General features: G+C 42.3%; 1 pseudogene; it reads right to left on the bottom strand.

Moving 5' to 3' along the window:
* Nucleotides 1-216: 216 nt before the first annotated feature.
* LOC126766442 (uncharacterized) lies at nucleotides 217-1,041 on the bottom strand (annotated as a pseudogene).
* Nucleotides 1,042-5,184: the final 4,143 nt, after the last annotated feature.

Below are 5,184 nucleotides of genomic sequence, written 5' to 3'. Positions count from 1 at the left end.
AAGTTGGAGTTTCAATCACCTGTACATTCAATGGCAATTTTAATGCAGAGTGTGCTGTCCGACCACCTTCTATATCAACGAAAAGTGCGCGAGCTGCTTTCTCAATTCCTTTTGTTCTAATTAGATTGCAGTAAGTCATCGCGTTTGGGTGCATGTGCGTGTATGTGTGTTAATGTGTGGTGTTCTCTCGCGTGATGAGGTGAATAGTCGATCCGGTGTGATGAATTGATGCAGATGTGATGCGACGTCGCTACTCATTTAGCCATCCCGGCCCCCCTAGGCGAGTATTTAGCCTAGAAGCCGCTGTAGCTGCTGTAGCGTAGCTACAACGCTGCTGAGGCCTGTTGACCGCCGGGACTGCGGCCTAAGCGGATGGCGCCGTGTTGATGTTGTCCGGTTTTGGCGCCAGGGACGAGATTCTACTTGAGCGTGTCCACGCCGGCGGTAAGCCGTCACAGGAGTTCTTTGAGAACGCCTGACATTACCGCTGGTGCGAGGAGCCGGTGGTCGCCCGGAGTCGCGTCTGGTAGCGCGGTGCAACAGCGTATGATGAGCCCGCACACAGATTTGGCAACGATTCTGTGATGGGCACTCTTGAGTTGCGTGGGAAGTTGCCAGACAATTCAGGCAATACCCGTGCGCCTGTGCCACCTGCTGGCGTTGCATCGGCGGCATGCCTTTGAAGATACCGCAGTGCGATAGCCGATGCGGGCGGCGGCATAGTGGACAACGAACTCATTGCAGGTCCGCTGGTAATGCTGGCGTGCTTTGACGCGGAGCCGTTGTCGCGGTGGAGCCTGTCGTTGTTCGAGGCGCTGCCGGTGCAGTGTTGGTCCGGGGTGCTGCTATTGGGGCAGCTTCAGAGCGAGGGGCGGAAACTGCCGAACGCATGGTTGGCGTTGACGATGATGCCATATCCACGTCCATATTACTCTGTGAGAGAAATGATGATATTAGCAAAGTATTGTGAAATTTACAATAATATGGACTTTTGTGCCACGATATGTGGCATGAATAGGATGTCATTTTTTTATCAGACATTTATGTTAAGTTTTTGTGTCATTTATGTTATTCGAGGTTTCGATTTGGTAAGCGGTTTATATGTTTTATCGATTTATTGATTTATTAACATTGCGGTTTCGGTTTTACGTTTCTTTATCTTCGGCGGTTGGTAGAAAGCATAATTTGACGAGCGGTCTGGTTAGCGTTCCGGTTTGAGTGCGGAGATCAACTACTCGAACATGACCGTCGGAACCGTAATGAAGTTGTTTTATGCGGCCGAGTCGCCATTCCGTAGGAGGGAGACAATCATCTTGTATAAGGACGCAGTCTCCAAGCTTTGGTGCCTTTTCTTGAGTTTTCCACCGGTATCTCTTGTGAAGGTCCTTTATGTAGTCTTCCTTCCATCGGCGGCTGAAATCATGATGGAGGATTTTAATTCGCTCCCATCTGTTTAATAAGGATAGCGACTCCACGCCTGGCTCAGGTATGGCCAGAATGGGTGCTCCTTTTAGAAAATGCCCTGGGGTTAAGGCTGTGAAGTCGGAGGGATCTTGCGAGAGTGGTGAGATAGGTCTAGAGTTTAGTACGGCTTCGATACGAGTGAGTAATGTAGTAAACTCCTCATAATTGAATTTATGGTTACCAGCCGTTTTCTTTAAATGGGACTTAAAGCTCTTTACTGCTGATTCCCAGAGTCCGCCCATGTGAGGAGAACATGGGGGTATGAATTGCCAATCGATCCCTTGGGGTGCATATTTTTTGACAATTTCGGGGGATACTTCTTTCATGAATTGTAAAAACTCCTTTTCCGTGGCTCTTTGAGCTCCGACAAAGTTTTTTCCATTGTCGCTCATAATTTTTAAAGGAAATCCGCGCCGTCCGACAAAGCGGGCAAATGCTGCAAGAAAAGCCGCAGTAGTCAGATCCGAACATAGCTCGAGGTGTACTGCCTTTGTTGTAAAACATACAAAGACAGCCACATACCCTTTTCTAAATGAGGAAGACCTTAGCATTGAGGCCTTTATCTGGAAAGGTCCAGCAAAATCAACCCCAGTGATGGTAAAGGGTAAAGCATAGTTGCAGCGTTCAGGTGGTAGGGCTGCCATGATCTGCGTACGCATCTTGTGCTTGTACATAGTACACTGTTTACACATGAAAATGGTTCTTTTAATTTGTGGCTTTAGTCGCGGTATATAGAACTCTTGTCGGACCATTTGTTGCATCAAGCGATGCTCACCATGCAGTGTAAGCTGGTGGAGATATATTAGAAATAAGTAGGTAAAACGGGATTTCTCTGGGATAATGATGGGATGTCGTTCATTGTAACTAAGGCTGGAGTTGGCTAGTCTTCCATTTGCCCGTAGTAATCCCTTAGCGTCCAGGAATGGGTTTAACACGAGAAGTGAGCTTCCCTTTTCGAGAGGTCGCTTTTCAAGCAACTTTGATTTCTCTTTGCTGAAATAGCGAGTTTGTGTATACAAAATTAGACTGACCTTGGCATGTTGCAAGTCGGAATATGTTAGTTGTATGTCAGGATCGTTTGATATCCTTTTCACCTTTTGTTTAAGTTTATGGATGAATTTGTGCATATAAGCGACTACCCTTAGTGCTCGAGGAAATGATGAAAATCTTTGGAGAATATCATCCTCTTCTGGAGTGATATGAAAATTTTCTATTTTCCGACTTTCCGGAGGTATGATATTCCGAGCAGGAGACTTTGGCCAGAATTCTTGTGATTCTGTTAGCCATGTGGGACCGTTCCACCAGAGTGTAGTGCTGGTGAGGTGAAGTGGTTTGCAACCTCTTGTCCCCAGATCCGCTGGGTTATCTGCACTTGCAACATGTTGCCATTTTGCTGAGCCAACTAAGTCTAAGATTTGTGATATGCGATTCGATACATATGTCTTCCAAGTATAGGGTGGTTTTTCCAACCATGCTAGAACTATTTCTGAGTCTGACCAGAGATACATTTTGTGATCGTTTAATTTTAGATGGGTTTGAACTATTGAAATTAATTTTGCTAACAGAAGAGCACCATTTAGTTCAAGCCGTGGCAGGCTTAGTGTCTTCAAAGGTGCAACTTTGGCTTTGGCTACCAAAAGATGTGAAGTTATTTTGCTATCATACTGAGTGCGTATGTAGACTGTTGCACAATAAGCCTTTTCAGAGGCGTCACAGAAACCGTGTAATTCTGCGTTAATGTTAGGGGTGAAATTTACCCATCGAGGGATTCGAATTTCTGATATAGTATGTAGGTTGTTAGCAAATTGAACCCATTGTGTTAAACATGCAGGTTTTACCTGTTCATCCCATTCAGTGCCATCTTGCCACAATTCTTGAATGAGGATTTTAGCTTGAATCATTATTGGCGAAAGCCATCCTGCGGGGTCGAAAAGTTTTGCCACCGAGGAAAGAATTTGACGTTTTGTAATGGCGGACATAGCAGATATTGACTCAATTGTATATGAGAATTGATCTGTTATCGCATTCCATTGAATACCTAGAGTTTTGGTTGTACTAGCTTTTTCAAATTTAAGGAAATTTGTATCTAATAAATCTTCCTTTTTTATGTTTTTTATTATTTCGGGATGATTTGATGTTATTTTCTTTAGGGGAAAACCTGCTGAATTTAGTGCTTTGATCACTTGAGATAATGATTCGCACGCTATTGGTATACTGTGGCTACCTGATAAAATGTCATCCACATATGTTTGAGTTTGCAACACAGAAGATGCTAAAGGCAAATTTGTTGCATTTGTTTTTGCAACTTCATGTAATGTCCTAATGGCTAAATAGGGTGCGCAGTTGATGCCAAAGGTAACTGTTTTAAGTTTGTAGTCGCTAATTGGACTATTAATTGAATTGCGGAAGACTATGCGTTGGAAATCTTGGTCATCTTCATGCACCAGAATTTGCCTATACATTTTCTCAACATCCCCGTTAAAAACGTATTTAAACATGCGCCAATTTAGTATTAGCAACATGAGATCAGGTTGTAATGTTGGCCCTGTGTATAATACATCATTGAGTGATTTGCCTGAGCTCGTACACTTTGAGGCATTGAACACCACTCGTACTTTCGTTGTGATTTTATCTGGTCTTATTACCCCATGATGTGGAAGGTAAAAAGATAAATATCTACCTTTGGATATTTTTTCATATGGTACAGTTTCTTCCATATGATTATTCCTCCATCACATTATCATATGCTGATTTTAGCTCATTTTTTTTCGTCAGGCTTTTTTCCATGCTTAGGAATTGCTGGACTGCTGAGATTCTAGAGTGGCCTAGAGCTATAGTTTCTGGAAAGGTGGATTTGAATGGCAGTCGCACAACATAACGACCATGTTCGTTTCTTGTTGTTGTGGACTGGTAATAGGCTTCGCATGCCTGGTCTTCTTCTGAAAGTTTGGTAATCTGGGGTATTTCTTCTACTTCCTAGAATTTTTTAAGTTCATTGTTTAAATATTAATTTGTGATATCTTCCACTTGTGTTGTGAAAGAATTTATTTTTTCCGTGACTTGGCCACTTACAATCCACCCAAAGATTGTATTTTAAGCTAACAATTTATTGGAGATTTTCTCTATACCTTCAAGAATTATTTGAGGTATTAAGTCATTGCCTAATAATATGTCGATATGTGATGGGGTATGACAGTTGGGATCTGCTAACTTGAGATGTGAGCATTTTTCCCAGTGTATTTTATTTACTTCATAGCTTGAAAGCAAATTTCTAAGTTGCGGTAGAACGATGGCTTGTGCATCTATTCGTACATCCGCATTTGGAGAAACTATGGTGATTGGGCATATTTTATTAGAATTTTGAATAATTCTTCCGCCCATTCCCGAAATTTTAAAATTGGAATGTTTTATTGGCAATTTTAGCCGATTTTGAACCTTTGATGATATAAAGGATCTTTGAGAGCCTTGATCAATTAACGCTCTTAGTTTGAATAAATCACCTTTATGTTCAATGGTGATGACCGCAGTGGGTAAAAGAATTTTGCTTTCATTTTCTGAATGAAGCGCTTGAATTTTTGCTGCTTTAGAGCAACATGGTTGTTCTTCCTTTTCGGAATTTGAGGTTTCGGGATTACTTGATGTAGTTGTAGCGACTAACCTGGCGTTTGGTTTTTTGAAATGGATTTTTCTTCACATTTTGAAAATTGGTAACATGAAGCA

Source organism: Bactrocera neohumeralis, unplaced genomic scaffold, assembly GCF_024586455.1.
Source record: "Bactrocera neohumeralis isolate Rockhampton unplaced genomic scaffold, APGP_CSIRO_Bneo_wtdbg2-racon-allhic-juicebox.fasta_v2 ctg1222, whole genome shotgun sequence".
NCBI lineage: Eukaryota > Metazoa > Arthropoda > Insecta > Diptera > Tephritidae > Bactrocera > Bactrocera neohumeralis.
Note: the sequence above shows the minus strand (reverse complement) of the source record. Positions and strands in the feature narration are given on the sequence as shown.